Source organism: Vanellus vanellus (genome assembly GCF_965231255.1).
Source record: "Vanellus vanellus genome assembly, chromosome: 3".
Lineage (NCBI taxonomy): Eukaryota > Metazoa > Chordata > Aves > Charadriiformes > Charadriidae > Vanellus > Vanellus vanellus.
The window spans coordinates 40,606,039-40,629,259 of NC_138907.1; the positions used below are offsets into that span (position 1 = coordinate 40,606,039).

At 39.4% G+C, this 23,221-nt stretch overlaps 1 protein-coding gene across 1 annotated transcript in view; it reads left to right on the forward strand.

Annotated features, from left to right (window-relative positions):
• Positions 1 to 23,221, forward strand: part of SMYD3 (SET and MYND domain containing 3) — a gene marked incomplete at its 5' end in the record, with an annotated part of 432,372 nt that overhangs the window by 348,002 nt on the left and 61,149 nt on the right. The gene's annotated exons all lie outside the window — the stretch shown is intronic.

A 23,221-nucleotide genomic window follows, 5' to 3' on the forward strand; every position in this document is an offset into this window, starting at 1 on the left:
ACCTCTGCCCTCAGTGCTGTTTATGTTGCTATGAAAGACAACCGTGAAGGAAAGAAAAGCAGGAAACGTTGACAACGTGATAAGAAGAATTTCTTGCTAAAACATGCATTGTTCATAAATCTAGGAACTACTTTCAGTTCCAAGATGTGGTTTGGATCATTCTGAGATTCAAGGACCTCTGAACATGAGAGTTAACGTGACTTTAAGCTGAAAGGAAAGGATTTCTTTTTTTCTATTCAAAAGAGTAATCTTGGAACTTTAACTGAAGCCCCTTGTCTGGTGCTACAGGAAGGCTATGCCTATTCTCATAATAATGTTAAATTAATTCTAACAGACACCTGCATTGATAATTTTTTAAGAACTACCAGATATATTCAGCAGTTGTTAGAGAGTGGTCAACCTCCTTGGGTGACTATTTGTAGTTTTTATGCTCTCTTTCACAAGTTCTTGGAGTAACAGTTCAGTAGTTGTAGTATATAAATTTTTTTTCAGCGTGTCCTTTTACTAGGGTTCAGCCTAGCCTGGTTTAATGATGTGCTGGGTTGCTTCATATTTGTTACAGCCTGGCCAGAATAATTTTGGCTCCAAGCCTGATGAGAGATCAAATGGACTATGCAAAATGAGGCTAGCATCATAGCAGGTTCCACATTTTGTCTCTCTAGTTATATGTACGCTTGTTCTTATTTTCACAAATGCCTGTTTTGGGTGAGTCACGTGCCACAGCTATAAATGCATTCCAAGTATATTAGAAATGGTAAGAAAGGTATGATGAAAATGTGTTTCCACAGAGCATGATATGAATCATGAAATAATTGCTGTACAGCAAAAAAGAAAAAAAAAAAACACCAAAGTTTAAACTCTGTGTTGGGTAGGACAGTTATGTGTGTGTAGTCTTGTTCAAGCCAAAGTACACCCATTGATTATATAATGTATCCTTTGATTCATCAGTAAACAGTTCAAAAAAGAGAACATCATGGAAAAGTTTCAGGCTTATGACACAATGCTAAATTACTTCCTGTCCATGTGCAAAAGTAGTTGGCATTCTGTGCCTCATGAGGATTGCTGCAGTGCTTCTCAGAGGCACTGAAGGGAAGTGAAGACCTCTTTTTGTCTTTCTTTTAAAGACTCTAACTCAAGTGCCATGAAATCTTAGATTAGTTTTGGGGACTGGCATTCCCACAGATGCAGAGATGTTTAAGGAAAAATAAGCAGGCTAAAGAGTCTTTAAGGGTCGCTTAACAGTTTGTGAAAGGGTAGACAAGTGGTGTAAAGACCCTTCTGCGTGTGGAATGTTTTAAGAAACAAGATCGACAGGCTGGAGTACACTTCACCGTAAGAGTCAACATACAACATCAAAAAATATTGTAGTGAAATTATATGTACATATATTGATGAAAACAATACTCTCATACATAGGTTAAAAATAATTAATGATTTTTTCTCTTTGAAATTTTTAACTGTGGGTTGAGTTGATCTTCTATAGATCTTTTTTGCTCATTGGCAGAATTCCCTGTGGGGATGATATTGCAAAATGTTTGGAAAGCTCTTTGTGACTGCATTCTGAAATTCTGTAGTTTCCTCATTGTTAGCATAGAAAGAGGTCTGTGAAGGGTTAGGAACCTCATGTCAACTTTGTCTGTTGATGTTTGTGAAGACATCTTTATCCTTAACTTCCATCTAAGATGATTAGAAGTAATCTGCAGAAGTCCTCATAGTACTGCATTTCATTTCTTTGTGACAGAGATTTTATAAATACAACTGTTTACATGGCTAACTTGGAAATACAGGCGTTTTTTTTTTCATTGATCTCAGTCACTGTTGGTAAGCTGAGAGGCATGTAACACCACAGCTACTGTGGGAAATAATATTTTCAGAAATTTTGCTTTTTAAAAATTACAGAATGGATGCATTTAGATGCTTAAAAGTCATCAGTTTGCAAAATTATTGAATAATATCTCTGCTGAAATACCCCTGATACTGAGACAAATTTCCAAGGCATCTTGGAAAATTTTTAAACGGCAGTCTTTTGAATATTGTGATTCAAGAAATATAATCAGCTAACAATAAGTTCCCATATTAAAACACTGCTTTGCAAGTGCCATGGCTCAGTCAACAGCAATCCGTCTCATAAATCATTGTTATAGGTAAAATTGCAAATTCCATTTTGGCTTTATGCCTTCAAGTAAGTTCTTGGGTGTTGGGGATTCTTTTCAGTTGTAGTCATCTCATCAAAAAAGCTAGAATCCTTTTTCTAAGAAACACTTAGGGGGATCGTAGCTACTTGTTATTCCCAAGTTCCAGTCTTGCTGAGTGTGCACGCCGGCTGCTGAGCACACACTAGGGACCAGGGGAAGCAGAGGAATCACTCCTGAGATGCACACATCAATTTACAGTAAAACTGTAAGTCAAGCCATTTCCATTGTAGCTTTTATTCTACGTCTTTTGTAATGTTTTAAAAGTGATCCTGAGAATTCTGTGGGAAGTATACATTAAAGGTTATAGGAAGGGCGTATAAACCTTATGTGTATTAGTACTGAGTTGCATGTGTGCTTATTTATTCATATTCATAAAAATACTTTGCAAGTTTCTTATCAATGAAATTAATGTCTCCCGCTGTGTTTTCTAAAGGCTTGTTCATTTAGTCTTATGTGCTCAAGTGAAGAAGGAAGATGGTATCAAGTTTCTGTTCTCAAGTCAGATACTGACTTCATAAGTGACCTTTGGTAATTCATTTTATTCAAAAGCAACCTTTGTATTTTCTAAGATCCTGCCCTTTTTTTTCATAATTAGTGAGACGCTACTGTTTCAATTGGAGCTAAACAGATTTTTTCACTAGAAACCAGACCAGTCTGTCTAAATCGGAGACCATTTTTATGAATGTTCTGTGAAGCTCTGTTTTGCTCAGTTTCCCCAAATGCAGCATGAAGATGGCAATTCGCGCTTCTGCTGAGTATTCCGATGTCCAAAGGATAATAAAGAAAGATGCTGCATTTTCTAAGGTCTTTTAACTGCTGGTTTTGTTTTAATGAGAGTAATTCCTTGAAGTGGAATGGTTTGAGGTTTAGTTGAGGTTTAGTTGTGTGCTTTAAGCAGTTCCCCATGTGGTGTCATATGTAAGCTCAGAGACATCTACATGAGCAAATAACAGACTTTGCCTACAAAATTCTACTGATTTCTCCTAACTTTAATTAGGCATCTAATCTAAGCCAGTTTTTAGCCTCCCTCTATACCCAAAGAAAAGACAAGCAGCTCATTCATACTGTCTTGCAGAAGAAATCTATGAAAACTGGAATCGATATAGGAGAGGTTAAAGGAATTCTTTCGAGTAAATACCCACACTTTAGGCGGATAAGTTAGGTGAGATAAACTATGCTGCTCCATGAAGTATGTATAAACACAAAATCAAGAATCACATGATTATGTTTCTGTGCTAGCTGACACGGATAGCAGAGTGCACTTGCAACGATGTAGGTATTAGCACACTAATATCCAGATTGTCAGTAAAAGCTGTTCATGCTGATCACTTCAAGCATTTGTCACTGACTGCTGCTGTAGACAAATATATCTTACAGCCAGCGTCACTGCTTCTTCTCTGTTATTTGTGCTAAAATTGATTAAACTCAGATGCGGTTACATCATACTACAATCACACAGTTTAGCTATGCACACAAACAAGAATAGTGTGTAAAAGTGCTCTTTTGCCATTCTGGGTTACATGATTCTGTGTGAGTTTTTTCTATTATTTCAGGTCTCTGATGAACTATGATTTAAGGAGCAAGTTATCTATGAGGAAATAGTCTTTATTTCTCATTTACTGTAATATTTCATGTCACATCTTTATAAAACAGCATAATTCGCTCCAGCATCAGCAATGACTTTAAAATTTACAGTCACTTGGTCTTTTTAGCTAGATATGGCAACTTCATACTGCATAAGAATCTTCCCTAATAACTGCCTAAGTATACACAGTTCACTTGCACTTGTCTAGATGTGAGACTGTAATATGGCAAAGTCTGGATTTCACGGAATCACGGAGTTTTCAGAGTTGGAAGGGACCTCTAGAGATCATCTAGTCCAACTCCCCTGCTAAAGCAGGATTGCCTTAGAGCACATTACTCAGGACTGCGTCCAGGTAGGTCTTGAAAATCTCCAGAGAAGGGGACTCTACAACCTCCCTGGGCAGCCTGTGCCAGTGCTCTGTCACCCTCACCGTAAAGAAGTTTTTCCGTGTATTTGAACGGAACTTCCTATGTTCTAACTTGTGCCCGTTGCCCCTCGTCCTGTCACTGGGAGCCGTTGAAAAGAGCCTGGCTCCATCCTCCTTCAACCCACCCTTTAGATACTTGTACGCCATAATAAGGTCTCTCCTCAGCCTTCTCTTCTCCAGGCTAAAGAGTCCCAGCTCTCTCAGCCTTTCCTCATAAGGGAGATGCTCCAGTCCCTTAATCATTTTAGTTGCCCTTCGCTGGACTCGCTCCAGCAGTTCCCTGTCCCTCTTGAACCGGGGAGCCCAAAACTGGACACAATTTTCAGGTATACTTATGCTGCAGCCCAACCACAGGGATCCTGTTGAAGTTGAAGTTGAAGTTGAAGTTGAAGTTGAAGTTGAAGTTGAAGTTGAAGTTGAAGTTGAAGTTGAAGTTGAAGTTGAAGTTGAAGTTGAGCATCAACTTCAGCTGATGCAAACTGACATGCTCAGTGTGAGCAGACACAGCCCTAGACCAAATGGAGAGATCCATGGCTGCGCATTGCATGTCAGGGGAGCAAACGTTCCTCGCTGGACATTGCTGATGAAAGGACTTCAAAGTGAATATCTGCCTGCTATTCAGTAGTAGTTTTTTATCTGCCTCTCCAACTGTATGCACAGCCATGGAATAATCCAGGTGCATAGCTGTCATCAAGGATGAGAAAATATGGAGACAGACAGTGGCAACTAGCTGAACTTGTGGAACTCAAATCATTTTTGGTGCCTGGGCCTCAATGTCAGCTGTATTTTCATTCTAAGAGGTCATACCATAATGCTAGCCAGTCTCTTTTAGCAACTGGTCAAGCAGCTTGGCTGCTGATTTGACAAGGGAAGAGTAGCAAGTGCTGACACATCGGTGTAGACTAGTTAAGATAAGATTAAGGTGCAGCTTTTGGCAGTACACTTACTGCCAAATTAAATGGCACTAGCTGCAAATCGAACCAATAGCTTTAATTTATTTTGGCCTAAGTTGAAAAAAAAAAATCAGTAACTAAAAGAGGAAAAAAAACATGTCTTTCTAGAAGTCACTCATAGAATATTTCCTGACTGTCAGTACTTTAAGTTATTGCTGCTGTAATGTCTTTAGTTCATTGTATCTCTGGCAGCTTTATACATTATTATTTGCTCTGTTTCAAGATCAATCTTCACTGTAATTCGGAAATGTGTGCCTTCCTAAAGCTGAACTCTTGGCAACATTTTACCATTCCAGCACATAAAAGCCCCTTAGATTAATTATAATTAAAGATGGGATTACATTGATGACAAACATTTTAAATGGAGAACAGTTTTTTTCCACAGTCATGAGCCAGCGTATTGTTCATATTCTACATTTTCAGCCAAGGATTTCAGGGAGATTTGTGCTTATAGAATCACTTTGTTATGAGTTGTCTTTCTCCTTTGGAGCCAGGATTTAATATTTTAGTCTAGCTTCGGTTTTGGAAGGCTTTTATTTATTACAAGGTCAAAAGCAATGGGTTTGACTCTGAATAATTTTTATATTTGGCCGGTATTTGATAGTTGCCAAAGCTCATAATAACATAATGCCAGCAAGTATGTTATTCCTTTAATCAGTTTATTGCTTTGCTTACTACTTTCATATATTGCAACCTGAGTTTTGCTAGAGAACATCACAAGCCATCTACATAAAAATGTCACCTGCAATTCTTTAGCTGATATTGCACTTACATATATCCACCAGCTCTTTTGTAAAAAAAACCCCGCTGAATAAGTTCCTGAAGCTGCTACAAGTTTTGATGTTCTTTTCTATCCTAGGAAACAACACAGCTGTAGTCTAGGACTTTCATCAAATGTAAATGGTCTTCTATGTAAGTTGATCAAATTTGTTGGTAGAGCATATGTCCGTGGTTGATTTCCCTCACTGAGGTTGGATCCCATTGAAGAACATGTGCTTAAATCACAGAGGCATTGTTACATTAAAAATATTATTACGGACTGTTGTTTTGAATCAGCATGTAAAGTCTTCATTTAAGATCACTGTACTGGTGTTAGTACAAAAATATGACCCCTTCCTCAGGGAGCATATATTTGGACACAGGAAATACAAAATTATATGTTAAAAAGTGCCTTTTTAAATTGCTGAATTGTCAAGTTCCAGAAGTTTGTGTCCCACTTTCCCCAATATTTATTTATTTTCAGGCATTTACATTCTCACTAAGTTTTCCACGTACAATACAAAAGATGAGCTCTCCAAATTAATTCAGACGATTGTCCTGGTTAGAGGTAAAACAGGACCAATTTTCTGTTCAGTAATTTTACTTTTCAGTTAAGCCTCTTCTAACCAACTGAATTCTCTGAAATTTATGGCATATTTTTAAGACAGTAGTCCACTCCCAGAGTGATAAGACCCGATTGTTTATAATTTATGCTAAGGAATGGTATGCGGAGAGGCTCTTGCCAATACTTATTACTATAACACCCAGGATCAGCTAACTTTTTTATTTCCCCATTGAAGGGTCGGAAGCAGAAAAGTGTAGAGGCGTCCCACCTGCAGGGAGGAGTGGACAGGACCGGTGACCCAAAACTGACCAATGGGGTATTCTCTTCTCCCAAGTAACAAGGGATAGAACAAGAAGAAATGCCCTCAAATTACATCGGGGCAGGTTTAGATTGGATATTAGGAAAAATTTCTTCACCAAAAGGGTTATCAAATATTGGAACAGGCTGCCCAGGGAAGTGGTGGAGTCGCCATCCCTGGAGGTATTTAAAAGACGAGTAGGCATGGTGCTTAGGGTCATGGTTTATGGTGGTTTTTGGCAGTGTTAGCTTGATGATCTTAAAGGTTCCTTCCAATCTAGAAGATTCTAAGATTCTATCCGCATCATGCTCAGTATAAAAGCCGAGGGATCAAAGGGTCAGCCCTCTTTCTTCAATGGTTGGTGTCTGAGGAGGACTCTTTCTGTTTGTCTGGCTTTGATCCCAATCTGTGCATTCCTGAATCCAAATCTGGAACCCAGTTCCCATCTGTCGCTAAGTCCAGTCTGGGACTTTCCCAGTGACTGCCGGTGACTTGATCGTCATTCTGGGAGCTCGATACGGATTTTGTATATGTTGTATGTATTTCATTGTTTTCTTTTTATTATTTCATTAATATTTTCATTAAAGTAGTTTAGTTTCTTTTAAACTCATAAGTCTCTGTCTTCCTCCTCTCGCTTCAGGGAGAGGTGGAGGAGAGCATCTGTTGTTCGTTTCAGTGGCCAGTCCGGCCCAAACCACGACAATGATGAAGACTGAGAGGCAAGGTTTAAATAGTATTGTTGAACACAAGTCTGTTCATACATAAAATCCCTTGATCAAAGCAAAGAGTAAAGTAGGAGCATCTGTATCTCTAGTCATGATTCTAAGGTACTTGCTAATTACTAAGGTACTAGGTGTGTGCTAAAAAAAAAAAATAATCAGGTCTTTGTTCCAACAAAATGCTGACTTAATCTGTTTCCTATCAAAAGATAGGGTTTACAATAGTTTATTTTAGAAATCATCTGTTCATTCCTCATCTTTTTTTTACGGTTTTGCCGCTAGAACTGCCTTTGAAGCAAACCACGGAAGGCAGTCAAGCCAGAGCTCAGTCATGTTTCACCCACCTACCCCCTTTCAGCTCAACATTAGTATAACCAGTGCCTACAAAAGCCAGTGGCAGTAATGAGCAGCCCACTGGGACACAATGCTGATTCTTTCCATAGGTGGTTGGCTGATTAACAGCTCCTTCCTTCTGGCAAGACATTTGGTATTGACATAAACCCTGGATTGGTTCCTGAAATCCAACAGTCAATCTAACACTCTTCTGTTCCCTTTCAGAGGATCTTACCCTCTTGGGATGTATTTCCAAACAGCCAAGGACAGAGGGCTTTTTTTTTCTACTGCCAAAAATGACACTAAAAACCAAGGCAACCGCTTCTCAATTCTGGGCTCTCTTGTTCATTAACAAAGGCATCATCTCCTCAGCTTCTTAGTATTTCTTACATGACTTCCAAGGCTTCTTCTGTCTTTCAACATTGTAATATTTTTCCATCAAAGGGCAGTCCCACAGACAGTGTCAGACAGGGACAAATGGACTGTGATCATTTTTCCATGACAACTTACCTCTCCCAGTTGCTTCAGGCCTGCCTCAGTCTGCCCTGGTCATGACTTGGCAGCAGTCAGCTGGAACTCACTTGGGTTGTCAAAGGTCACGGTAAAGATACTGCTGTTCTTATAAATAGACGGGAGTTCAGAGTTGTATGCAGACTCCTTTCTTGTTCAGGGGATCCTCAGTAGGAAAACCTACATCAATTTGGTCCAACAATTTTGTATTTCAAGCTGACGTAGGAGTTGGCGTGTGGCACTCTCCCGGGAGCCCGGCTTTCTGCTCGTCTGAGAGGAGCAGAATCTCATTCCTTTCAGACCCAGCCATCTAAGAGGAAATGTAAAGCTGGCAGATATTTTAAGCAGAAACACTTTGTTGCCAAGGGAAGGGAATCTGCTCTCATTACTGTTTCAGGCTATAGTGGCTACATTGAAGTGCCCAGCTAGCAGTGTTCCCTCTTTCCAGACATCCAGCTTCCTTGGGATGGTCGTTAGAATGAGTTATTACTGTTATGATTTCTTTTTTTTCAGATGGAGTCATTCCTATTGCAGTTACTATTTGGTCTCTGCTAAATAATAAACAGAAATAAGAAAAGTCTTGCTCTGTGTTAGCACTCCAAAATGAACATATAGAATCACAGAACGCTCAGGGTTGGAAGGGACATCTGGAGATCATCTAGTCCAACCCCGCTGCCCGAGCAGGGTCACCTACAGCAGGTTGCACAGGACGGCGTCCAGGCGGGTTTTGAACGTCTCCAGAGAGGGAGACTCCATAGCATCTCTGGGCGGCCTCTTCCAGTGCTCTGTCACCCTCAAAGTAAAGGTCTTGTGTGTTTCAGCCTGTCAAGGTGGTTTCTAATATCAGTAGTACCTAAGGAAATAATCTTGATTTTGAATGCCTTTTCTTTATCTGTTTATCAGTCACTTCCTTCTACTCTGCAGTGTGTCGGTCTTTTTAAATCCCATAAATTAGGTAATTTGCTTGAAATATGACGGATTTTAATTCAGGTCCCATTTCAATCAGAAAAAAAAAAAAAAAAAAAAAAAGATGTTGCAACTTTAAACTGTAGAGTTTTCTGGACTGACTGGGATTCAATTTTCTGGGTTCAAAAATCTCTTCTGTTGAAGGTCTTCCACTTTGGACAAAATAATATTTGCATCAGAGCAAGAAGGACATTTTATCCTAGATGTCAGAGCACTCCCTATGGGGTAAGGGGACGCCATGATTCGGACAGTGCTGCAGGCAGTGGGTGAGGTTGAGGTGAGCCCAGGATACAGACAGTTCACCGTGTCTTTTCTAGATTCCTGCTCCAAATCAAGTAGAAATAGGAGCTTGGATCTTTGTCTTCCCAAGTGTACATTGTAGCTAATGGGCTATGAATTTTAAAGAAAAGGAAAAGAAATTGAGTGATAATACCTTTTTCTCATCAGTTCTGTGGATGTAAGCTAAATCCCTTTCTGACAAGGAATGAATTTTGCCATTTACCTTTAAAGGCTTAAACCAGGACATGAACAATATATGGGCTGATTATAACTTCAGCCTTTGCTGGCATGCTGTATATTTTGCTCCCTCCGTTTCACTGTTTTCTCTCCTGCTAGACTCTTAGCTCTTTGGAGTGAGTGTTCTTTTTACTCTGTACGGTCTAAAAACCTGCAAAAGAGTGTAGTTGTGATTCTGATACTGCCAGATTTATCAATAATGGCAATGGTAAAGTCTACATACGTTCTGAGTCACAAAACATGGAGGAAGAAAACAAGACGGAAAAGGACTCTCTACTCTTTATCAGCAAATTTGTGAGTAACTTGAAATCACACACAATTTTATTGTCTCACTGAAATTTTTTGCAATAGGCCAACTTCAAGTAATTTCAGCAAAAGCTTTTGATGTCTCCAAACTCATTCCCTGTTGAAGACATCACCCAAAACTAGTGCAGAGGAACTTCTTTTGTTCTGGAAAAATGACTTTTTTCAACTGTGGTTCCTATGATGCTCCTTCGTATCAGTGCATCCTGTGTCTTTCTCTTCAGATTCTGAATATACTTTCTTCATACTCCAAACTCCTGGTCTCTAATGCCATCCTGACTATATAATGTATAATTTCTTTATGATGTTGGGCAGTTTTTAATATTTCTGATTTATTTTCCTTAGCTGAAAAATTGTGCTAATAAATCTTACCTTTCTTACAGTGTGTTTTTTATGAGATCAATTACTGTGCATTCAATGCCAGGAAATCACTAGAATTAAGTACTACATATACAGTGGGTGTAAATGCTTGAGAAAACAAAAGATTAGCTTCATTGCTTTGTCTGTTGTCCTAATTTTCTTATAATTCCAATGAGAGAGACATTGAGTGTGTTTGTAAAGCAGACTTGTGCATAGCGGGCCCTGAAGTAAGATCACTGTTTTACTTTACATGTGTCAAGAACGGGTCAAAAGAAGTCCAGATTTTAATCTGGTAATCTGTGCCATTATTAAATCTGTGAACCTAAACAATCTCCTTAACCTGTCTACTTGCAGCTGTATTCTGTGATCCATCTCACTGCAATTACTTTTTGTGGTGAAGTGTACAGGTATCTACACTGGACAAAAAGAGATCTTAAAGGGAAAAGCTATATTGTATGCATATATGAATATACATGGGTACATGTATGGAACAGACACAGACAATTGTAAACAATTTTAAAGATATTGTATCTTTTTAGTGAGCAATATATTACACATGGTGTACATTTTGGGGTTGTTGTCTTTTGCTGCTATTTGATTTGGGATCAAGTAATTTGTGTAAGTAATGTACAACCCTGTTTCATGTGTCCCTCCATAAAATAGATATAGAAATACCCATTATACAAGTAACATTAAAAAGATTTATTATTTTTTAGAATATCTCGGTATGAAACTTACTTCAAAGACTCATGTTGTTATTTCCCATGCCACATTGTGGAAGTGCATCTTTCACTCTACTCTTCTTATTTAAATGAAGAAAGATGGCTTTCCTGTCATCTGCCTCTAAAGTTTTAGACACTCTTTGCAAGCCATATGTTATTTTTAATTTTATTTTTCAAAGATTGATTTAGGACCCTCTGCCAAGGTCATCGGGTATCATGACTTCATTCTAATTTCTTTTTTCAGTGTAATTCTTTAAAGTTTGGGGGTTTGGCTGAATTCGTAGGAAGCACCATAGCTTAAGAAAGACAAAATTAGGCTCTTCAGTGCCTAAATCAATTCCAGTCCTTAACTAATATCCTCTGAGGTCTATTAAAGCAAGAATGAGCTCATCTGAATAGCAAGGAAGTCTATAACTTTTGAGCCTGTAAAACAGCAGAATGAATGCTTTGGATTGAAAAATTGCCACGGTAAGCAGTGAGCCGATAATTTAATTAATATCACAACAATGCAGTAATTAAAGCTGTAGTTATAAATTTTGCATTAGTGAGCTTTATTTTTAGGCATGAAAAGGAACTTTCTGTTGTGTATAGGGCAGAAGGCTTGAAAAGGCTGAATTTACTGTAGCCATGTGAGTTAAGGCAGAGGACTGTGTAATTTGTTGACCCATTGCAAGATGTCCTGCTATTTTCCACAAAATTGCTCAGAGAATTGTACGAAAGCCATTGATTACACTGCAAACAGTGACTTGAATTGGAGAGCGTGGTAAAACAATGTATCACAACTTTGCCCAAGATTTACCTGACCAGTCATTAAGAAAAACACGTTGCTCTATCATATTGCTTTCGAAAAGATAAGGCATGAATCTGTCTTAGTCAGTGCTGACAAGCGATGGATATAAACTAAAGTTTCTGCACTTCCTTTGACAATATATAGACAACTAAATTTTACTCTCAAAATATTTCTGGTGTACAACTTTATGTTAAGTTTGCATCATTCCTGTGCAAAAAAAAAAAGAGTCCTTCTGAGCTTTGAAAGCTTTTGATATGATTCCAGCTACTGCCTAATAATACAATAGTTTGAATCTAGAGACATTTGCTACAGGGGGGAAAGACACTGTGAAGTTTTTAGTGGTACATTGTATGTGGTTAATGAGGATGGGGATCCATGCAAAGTAAGCTTCTTCTCCCCTACCCCAAACCCCGACCTGCAAAAGAAATTTAAGAAAGGAGGGGTTGAGGTAGCATGCTTTTTAGAGGGGGGACATTCATCCATCTGATTGGGAAAAATATTTTAGAACAGTGTTTTTTAATTGATGACTGAAGTACTTAGTGGACAGTACTTATCATGGGACAGAGAGATACAGTACTAGTACTGTGAACTGTTTTGGAAAATTGGAAATCCAATATAGATCATGTATCACCAAATTATGTTGTTCCAGCAGGTCCCGTAATCAGTTACTTATGTGTGAGTCAAGAAGTCTAACCTTCAGTACACGTCTTGTGATCTAGGCTACCTCTCCTTGCTTCAAGTCAACTTGGCCGATCACCATTGATGGCTGAGTCACATAAAAACTTGTAACAACGGCAGTCAACAGGAACCAGCTGCATGGTAGCTATTCAAACAGTAGATGAAGGCCCCCAGAAATATTCAAGGGTCTTATAATAGTTTCCATGACATTATGACGACATTATGCCATTTTAGAGGATGTCCTTTTCTTTGTCCGGTATGTGGCCATTTTCCTGTTTTCCATGACAATGATTAAAATGTCTGTATTGTTGAATCAGACTAATAGAGTACTAGAAAGGTACTGGAAACAGTTTGTTTCAAGCACTCATTTGCCCTATGGAGTGTTTCTAGCTGCTTCCCTTAAAGACTGGTAGAACCTTTACTGGTTTAAATTGGTGTTAGTTAGAGGACATCAATAATAATTCTCCAAAGCAGAAGTTCTTGAAATGACTAAAACACTGTACAAAATCGTCTAAAGGTATTTGCATGCTTCTCCTTTGATTATGTGAAACTAATATTCAGTTAGGGGACGGTCAGATTTGTTGGCAAAATTCTAGAGGAGGAAACTCCAAGATACTGTGCTCTCTTAAGAGCTGCATTTGTACAAAATTAATTCAACCTTTTTTTATTCGTGACTTTAAAAATCATGGAGACTGGTCAGTGTGGATTTGAGCATTGACACTGAAGCAATATTCAAGCAATATGCTAGTGAGTTAGGCAGTCAATTTTTATCGGCACTCTAGGAATTGCCTAGAGTCAAATATTTTAAGGTATAGAGAAGATTGATCAACTGTGTATGATCTTAACCATGTTGCATGTGCTTTTTTAAACCCTAAACTCCCTGTATTTCATACCCATTCATTTAGAAAATGTATGCTGCAGTAAATATTGTTATTTTACCTTGCAATATACATTAAAAATACATAATTACTATAGATACCATTTTATCATGTGATCTATCATGCATTAAGATATTAAATTGTTTTGATATTAGTGTTCAAAATAAATATCTAACTTCATGTCAGTGTACCTTCAGTTAGAACCAATCATTCAATGTGCACAGATTCTTTAAATCACTGAAGCATAAGTTGAACTTTGATACACAAATAGCTACACCTCTACTTAGTGAAGTGTTTAGTCATTCGCATAAATATTAACTTTGATGGGATTTATGCATGCCTTTAAACTTAAGTACATATTTCAATGCACTGATGAATGTGGATTGGATTATGCATTGTGAATACCTAAATATTCTGAGGATTTCAGACCTACATATCTCCTTTGAGCCACTGAATGTCCTCAGTGGCACTCTGTGTCTCCAGAGGTCGCAGAATGAAGCAATAAAGCAGATTTGCCTTATAGCTGTCAGTTTGTTTGGTAAGATAGACCTAGAGATTGCCTTAGCAAATGTGTAATGTCTAAGACAATCTGCAATACCAGCCTCACAGTTGCTAGGGATTAGGCTGAACGGTATCCTTCCTCAGGTAACCAAATTATCCACAGGGGTTTTTTTGGACTGATGCTGGAAATGGCAATGGAATTACAAACGTGCCAAGAATTTTGGGTGGTCTGGCATAAGGCCCTATTTCTCTGATGCTAAGCTGTAAATACTTTCCTTTGCTTTTCTTCCCTTCCTCCCATCCTCTGGCTTTTATGAGTTGATAAATAGAGAACTTCTCCTTATTGCTCTTCCCATGGTTCAATCCGTTTTTATTTCAGGTTGTAGCCTATGCAGCTTGGATGGGAATTTTGCAGTCATCTCCAAAGTCCTAAAATTAGGAGCTTTATAAAGGCAGTGCTGTTACAGACATAAAACTCAGTCCTGTTGCTCATGGAATACACTGCAACTTCCATCGTCTTGACTGGGAGTAGGCATTGGGGTCTTGGGCCTGCAAAGTTCCAATCATCCCCAGGGGCATGAGCTGCGTGTGGCACAAGGATTTTGTAAAACAGTATGGAGAAAGGGCAATAAAAAGAACTAGGATAGCCCTAGTGTAATTATGACTCCTTTTTCACCAAAAGGAGTAGTAGTATTTAAGGGACCTAGTTTAAATATCAATATGGGAAATGCTTTGGTCAGCAGCAAGAATGACCAACGCTTAACTGAAATGACATCAGAATGTGTTAAATACACGTGCCTTTCATTTGAAGAGTCTCCGGGTCCAGGCGAGATGCTATGGTGAAACTGAGCTGCTAGCCCTGTACTTTGTTTCTATTTTGACAGATCTCTTTAGATAGTATCTTGCTTTCTTGCTAAATAGCCTAGCATCCTTGTATGCTGCTTTTTGTGAGAGGAAATACTGTCTGTAATATTATTTATTTAGGTTTTTATCACAAAGAGATAAACCAGAAAAGCTTTAATAGTAACAGTTGATCTCTGAGCGTTATTGGTCTTTTCAAAATTCAGTTGGGCTGTGATGTTCGATACTAATGAAAGCTTTGAGCTTTTTTTGTGTCTTTTCTCTTACTACAGGAATTTATACATATACACTCTAAATATATATACGCTTGTGGTGGGTTGACCCTGGCTGGGCGCCAGATGCCCACCAAAGCCACTCTATCACTCTCTTTCTCAGCTGGACAGGGGAGAGAAAATATAATGAAAGGCTCGTGGGTCAAGATTAGGACAGGGAGATCACTCACCAATTACCTTCATGGGCAAAACAGAATTGACTTGGGGAAATTAATTTATTACCAATCACAATCAGAGTAGGATAATGAGAAAATAAAAGCTAAATCTTAAAACACCTCCCCCCCACCCCTCCCTTCTTTCTGGGCTTAACTTCACTCCTGATTTCTCTACTTCCACCCCCCACAGTGCCGCAGGGGGATGGGGAATGGGGTATGGGGACAGTGGTCAGTTCATCACACGTTGCTTCTGCCACTCCCTCTTCAGGGGCAGGACTCCTCACACTCTTCCCCTGCTCCAGCATGGGGTCCATCCCCTGGGAGACAGTCCTCCACAAACTTCTCCAACATGAGTCCTTCCCACGGGCTGCAATTCTTTATGAGCTGCTCCAGCGTGGTTCCCCCCCAGGGTCACGAGTCCTGCCAGCAAACCTGCTGCAGCGTGGCCTCCTTTCCCTACGGATTCACAGGTCCTGCCAGGAGCCTGCTCCAGCATGGGCTTCCCATGGGGCCGCAGCCTCCTTTGGCTGGCTGCTGGGGCAGATATCCACCTGCTCTGGTGTGGGGTCCTCCATGGGCTGCAGGTGGATATCTGCTCCACCATTAACCTCTGTGCACAGCAACTGTTTTTTTCCTTCTTAAATACGTTATCCCAGAGGTGTTACCACCACCACTGACGGGCTCAGCCTTGGCCAGCGGTGGGTCTGTCTTGGAGCCGGCTGACGTTGGCTCTATTGGACACAGGGAAAGCTTCTAGCAGCTCCTCGCAGAAGCCACCCTTGTAGCCCCCCCCCCCCCCCGCTACCAAAACCTTGCCATGCAAACCCAATACAACACTGTGAAGATTGGTCTGACAACACACTTAAACATTAAATGACTGTAATCATCAGTTATATATAATGCTTACCAAATAGTTTCAGAGTGTGTCCATAATAACACCGTTTCTACAGTACCCAGCATTTTCATGAATGAATTGGAAGTAATTGCAAAATCATTGCCAGTAGAATTCATGGATGACAAAGACTGAGAGAATAATAAATATTTATGAGGACAGGTAAATAATACAGAGTAACTGGAATTGCTTGGTAAATTAGACCTATTGAAATATAATATGCCACCACTGCAAAGGTAGAACACATGTTCCACATCTGAAATGGGGATCTACAGCTATGATTTGTTTCACCAAATCTCAGACAGCTACAGTGTAAATGTCGGCATCTGAGCTAGTTACTGTAGACTTCCTTTATGGATAAAATGGAGGAAAATGGACACACTTTGACTCATTCATCTGATGTTCTTTAGGAGCCTGCTTTAGGATAATACAAATTACACCCTGAGAGTGCCTCTTTTTGTCTGTCAATGTCTACATTTGGTCAGATGAATCTCAGCATGGGTATCTGAATAGAAATTGAAAACATTGTGTTCTCCTCTGGCAAAGAAGGCTAATGTGACCCTTGAAACTGTAAGCAGGGGAGTCAGTAGGAAGAGGGATGTCATTTCACTTCAGTATAAAACATTTATGAGATTCTCTCTCTAACATGCAATATACAGATGCATTGATCTTTGAAAAGGCTGTTTAAAATGTGTGTGTCTGAGAAAAAACATAGAAATAGCTGAAGTGGGATTGCAGTGGATAAGAGTGGAGTATGAGTCTGACAGAAATGCAATTATTATTTTTGGTGTGCAGAACTGTGAGCCTGACAGATATTGGACTTGCAACTGGAGAGGTTGAGAACTGTTGGTCTGTTTGCTCCTCTCTTACCTTATTCTTTAAGGCTTAATTAAATATAAGATGTTATTGGGATAAACTTAACTTAGTCCTATTTAATTTTATTAAATTGAACTGACTTCTTAAAATGAACTTGCTGATCTTAATTTTCTCTTTATTAAAAGCATCTCATTTTAATAAATTTCCCACAGTTGTTTTTGATGCCTCTTTTTAAATTTCTGAGTAAATATTGTAACGTTGTAACTATGTTGGATAAAGTTAAGGGAAGGTTATTCATACTACCATGTGAAGGTTTTTTGCACTAATTGTATGCAGGGTCTGAGGAAATCTTCATCTTGATTTGAATGCCTAAATAGAGCACTTAAACATGAATGGTGTGAAGGACTGTTAAATTTTTCAATACCTATATAGAGTCTTACTAGTCTGTGCAGTTCCTATACACTTTCAGATGCCAGAGTCAGTAATCCATGACAAGCTGATATTGATTATGTGAGGTAATGTAGCCTGCCTAATACTGAGCAATATACTGCACAGCTGCAATATGGCATCCAGCTGCAATGTGTCTTACTTTACTGTCAGAATTCAAAAATAAAAAGTACAAATTCAGAAGTCAGGTCCACCACCTCCCAATAGCGTCACAGGGAATGCAACATTGGTTTTGTCTGCAGACAGAGTAGCTTTGGAGTTGCCATGTGTCCCATTCACCATCTTCAGACCCGTATGACAGAAGACACAAGGTCTTCTCTTCTGACAGCTCGGCTTCTGGTCACGACAGCCTTATGTGGGTTGAAAAGTATTGTTGAACTGGCATTTATGGAGCTGGCATTATTTTTGATGGAGCAGGGCAGGGGAGCTTTTGAAACTTCAGAAATCGCATGTAAATCTTGAATCGTGACAGGGCTTTGTGTGCTGATCCTTTCAGACGCTCATAGTTCTTAACAAAGTACATCCACAAGAGTGAAGATGAGTGAAATCCTCAACTGAAGCTGCAGGCTTCTATAAACCACAGCGCTCGTAATAAGACATGAGGGATCTTTAATTCTGAATTTAAACTTCATCCAGTATACAGATATAAATCCAGTCCAGATTCCAGTGTGGAGTCAGACTCTAGTACCACAGTTTGCTTCACCGTAGCCTGTGCTGCCCTGTGAGTATACATTTTTCTTCAGCTATACAGCCCTCTATCGCAAACTGCTGTCCTGTCACAAAAAGCTTCAGAGTTGAGCACAAATTACCTATGGAAATGAGAAAGACTGAAAATGTTTTGTAAGAGATGACCTCAGATATTTTGGTAAACCACACAAGTGTGCTTTCTCTTGCTGTGCCTGTAGCTGCCTGCACCTGTGAGTGCCCGGCGGGTCCTCGTACCCTGTTTGCTCTGAAGCACCCAAGTCACAAATTCAGTTTAGCTGCAGTATAGCAACTTACATATCACATTTTCTCACCGACATTTTTCTTCATCGTACCAAAAGTGGAGCTTCAGAAGATCTGCAATATCTTCTGCTCGTTTAATGCTTTCCTTTTGCCGCCAAGTATAAAATAATGAGTTACTGAGTTTACTAGAAACATACGTTCAGTAGTTGCTGCATTTTTAAGTAGAATCAGAAATAGAAAAACTGTTGTTTATGCTTTCAGACCTTAATGTATGAGATCTGTTTTAAAACGTCATGCCCTAATTTAAATGTCTGAGCTCTTCTGACACCTTCTTCAAACAAAACCTAAGAAAACCTCTTTTGATTTGAACCCATCAAGTTGATCAGACTTGTTCTGTCAGATGCACATCTCTAGTTGCCACTTACATTTTTAGAAATGAAGCAAATAGAAAGCCGTGGTCAGCAATTTATGTGAAATGTTCAGATATTTGAGGTATCTGTAGCTTTTAAAGTGTTAAAATATTACAGTCCAGAAAACTTCCTTTTTAAAGACATTTTTCAAGCTTCCACAAAAAGAGAACGCGAACAGATTTATATGCTGCTATCTCACAGGATTATCGTTATATAGTCATAGATTTTGTGTCCAGAAGTAACTGTTATGATTATTTAGTGTGATTTTTCCATCTTGCAAAAATATCATACCCAATAGTATTTCATACTAAACCCCTGATTTCGGTTTGAACCATAGTTTATAGGCTTTTGCCACTGTAAAACTAACATTTGCTGGCGCTTACGTTACACTCTTGTATTACCATTTGTGTATTTAGAAGAGAAGATACTGATCACGGAAAACTGTAGACCTTGTTCTTTACTCCTCTCAGGGCAGCCTGGCACTCCAATACCCCCCACAAAGCTTTTCTCATTTCTGCCTATGTGGGTCTGAATACTTGATCACTGGAAACAGGCACGTAATGAAGATGCCCTTGGACCTACTTCTTGTAGGGGGAAGGCTGGGGAGAAGAAAAAGAGGTGTAGGAGTTACTTACTGTTTGGATTTTCCTGTCCCCACTTCTCCCTTCTGTGGAGGGAGGCGGGGGGTGCTTCAGGGTTCCTCTCTGTGGCAAATCTCTGGCTTATTTCTCTACCGCCATCTGTGAGAAGGAGAAAGATGAACTATGTAGAGAGGCCAGAAAATCCATGTCCTGTTTCTATCCTGTAGCCTAAGTGTGAAAGGAGGACTAGCCCTTAATCAACCTTTTCAATGTTCAGGAGATCTTCGGAGGTGCAGTGCATTACAGCTGAGCCGTGTCGGGGCTGTGGGAGTGCATTTGGGCAGAGGGGGCAATGACACTGACTGGTTGGCATATGCTTGTTTTGGTAGCAGAGATACCTTCTCTCAGAGAAAATGCTGTCCACGTGGGAATCTTTTAGGATTCAGGATTTTAAATGTTGGGATAGCAAAGAACAGTGACCGCTAACATTGCTTGTAAAAGCAGTGGCGCTTGAAATGAATAGGTAGGGAGCACTTTTAGGAAGTGTAAGAAACAGAAGAGTAGTCAGGGGAAGAGGGGTGCTGTAAAGTAATAAGGAAAGAGAAACGTATATCTGTATTTTGAAGATTATTATCCTTTCTAAGGAGAGTTCAGTTAAGGATGGGATGTGTTCAGGACACTAAAATAGCATAAGAGAAGGGGAGAGAACTAATTCTTACAAGCAACGTGGGCGCAAAGGAAAAGGAGGGAATGAGACAGGTGAACATTTTCAAATGCTTATTTCTGTGGTGGTTGATGTCTCTAATTGTCTCAGGAGATGGTGCTTTTGTAATAAATCTTCCTGTCACTGAAAGCCAGAACCACAGAACGTTTTACATTTGATCACTGTGCAAACAGATTATAATCCTCATCAGATACCCTCTGGTTTTCTTATTTCTCTCTCTTTTGTAGTAGCTTTGCTATAAGTGATTATAGCTTCATTTTTACAAGTGTCACTAGTGGAACCTAAACTGTGGAAAACTGGGTAATATTTAAAGCAAATACTGACATTTAGTGGTGTTTGGTGTACCACAGACTATTTATATGAACGTTTACAGGATGCTCTGGGAAGAGATGATCATGTCCGTTCTCAGGCTCCTGAAACATAGATTGCAATGAGTATCTACAAATTTAAAAATCTGGAGAATAATTGGATATAAACCTGGAAGTATTCTGAAAGGCAAACAAAAACTGATGTTGTTTTAATCTACAAGCTGTAGAAATTATGATGTTCAAGCAAATATTAAAAAAAATGAATCTTGTTCTTGCATCCTTTATACAGCAAAATTATTTTGAAATATAGGGGAGGAAAAATTATTCTTTATGGCAGGAAAATTTTGCTTTGCAGAATATTTTGCATTTGCCCCTTTTGAAGAGCCAAATAGATTTCAAGGGTAGAATTTTGTCTGGTTGAATTATGTAGCTGACCCTTTGTGTTTTATGTACCCTAACTAAATTCAAGGAGATGTGAAGCTACAGTGTCCTTCTTTTGAGCGGTGTCAGGCGTGAAGAGTTTAGCTTATAGCTTGTTTTACTAGAAGAACTGAATATGACTGGAAATTGTTCCATCTAAAGGTTTAGAAGCACAGGTCTAAGCAGTCAGGGATAGGTAGTCCAAGGGATAGGTGGTCCATGGAGTTTTCCAGAAAGCTTCAGCGTTAAGATGACAAATCCCCAGGTGTGTTTTACCAAGAAAGATGTAGTAGCGCCTGCAATGGTATTGGAAGAATAGAGAGATGTAATTGAAATGTTGCTGTTGCATGTTAACGAACAAGTTTCCCCCACACATGCCTGAAGTGGAAAGCAGGTGCTGGAACCATCTTCCATCGGGAATAATTCCTCAGAATAAGTCACAGGATCAATTTTGTCTTTCCTTGCGTGCTAGATTGTGGGTTCAGCTAGCACATCCAGTGACACTTCCGCCTCTAATGGATTGTACCTGTGTTATTAAGAGAATTGCAAGGTTGCGTTCTTGCCATGGAAAAGCGTGTGTTGCAGCTGTCTTTTCTGCTCTCCCCACGAGACTTCAACACTTCTCTCAGTTTTCTCCAGCACGCCTCCATGTGTGAAAGCTGAATTGTAAAGAATGCCATTTTCAGCCATCATAAGGTTGTCATACGTTTTTGTGACTAGATTATCTAGTCTAATTATTTTTTAGGCCAAGACACAAATATTTTGTTGTTCTCAAGAACAAATTCTTATGTTTAGTGTCAATTTTTAGAAATAAGGAAAATAATTAGGCGCAAGTCACTAACCCTTCTTTTTCAAAAGCCTCTTCCTTGTCTTCAGCTAGGGTTCTCCTTTTCTACAGACAAAAAACGCTTGTCTTCCCTTCTTGCTGGCAGCTCTGCACACCTGGAGGTTTGACTGGGAACAGGTTCTGAAGAGATGCTTTGAATGGGTGTTACTCTGTGGAAAGCTAAATCTCCCATAGCTGTTACTGCCATGCTCTTAGATTAAATTAAACAGTTTGGCGTAACTATTAATCACTTCAATTATTTCCATAATTCCAACTCCAAGGCAGCTTTGTATGTTTAGCTGGCTTAGTCATATCACATGGTCATGACTTTCAAGGCATTGTCCAAGGGAGAGAAACAACTTGGAAAAAGCTTACTAGGCCGGAGGGCAGGAGTGTTCCCAGTGACAAGCCCTCCTGGTCGTTTTGCAGCCCCTGCTTGGCTGCCTGTTTGGTAGCAGCCTCTGTGCCTTCAACTAGAGTGTTTAGGAAAGGACAGGACTCCTTTGGTATATGAAAATCTGATGAAGAACAGTAGAGGTGTAAAAGGCCCAGCTAGCCAGGCCTTTGGTTGTTCTTACGTAAGCCAATCCCCAAAATGCCTCATCTTGAGAACACAGAAAACATCTCATTGAAACCTGTGACTTAAATCCTTCCCAGAACTGGGCATCCTGCCCAGCTCCCTCCATCCTAAAGTATCTTACAAAAGGGATAAAGACCATGAATCCAGAGAGGGCTGGGAGATTACTGGTCTAACAGACACTCCCTGTTCTCTACCTGGATATGAAGCCAGTAATGACTTAACCCTACGCACTGGTGTAAAGGTTAGAGGAAACCCCAACCTTGCACTGCTTTAATGAAACACTTGAAGACAATTAAAAACAACTCAAAAGACTGCACAAGAAAGAGAAAGATTAATTCTGTGTCAATGAACGCTTTAACCTGATTCATCCATTAGTACCACTGTGTGGAAAGTGAGCCCTAATGATGCATCAGTCGTTGGCCTGTAACAACTGTATAGTTGGTTTTCTTCTTCACTTATAAATCTATCCCAATTCTCATGTTTCTGAGGTTTTAGTTCTAAGGCTTACAGCATGTTGCATAAATACTGAGAATAATAGTTGGGCCAGTGGGAAAAGATAGCTTAAACAAATTTTTCTTTTTCAGGTATCTCCTTAAACCTAAAATTTCACAGACGTCGTTATTAGTGTCTTACAGGCCAGATTTATCTTTTAGACAATCAGTGAGCAGCGCTTGATCTACAAAGGTGTTTTAGAGGCAGATTATTACAGGTTAACTGGCTGAATTCAGAAATTGATGTAGTCCCCTAAAAAGTGGTAGAGGTTACCTTAAAGCTAACAGGTTCAGTGTAAGTCTATCACAAAGCTGTAAGAGGGCTGAGTATGGACATCAACTGTGCTGATAAAATTTCTACAGTATGAGCTTCTTTGTCCTAACATTCACCTTATGCCTTCTGGTGGCAAATTCAGCTATGAACAAAATTAT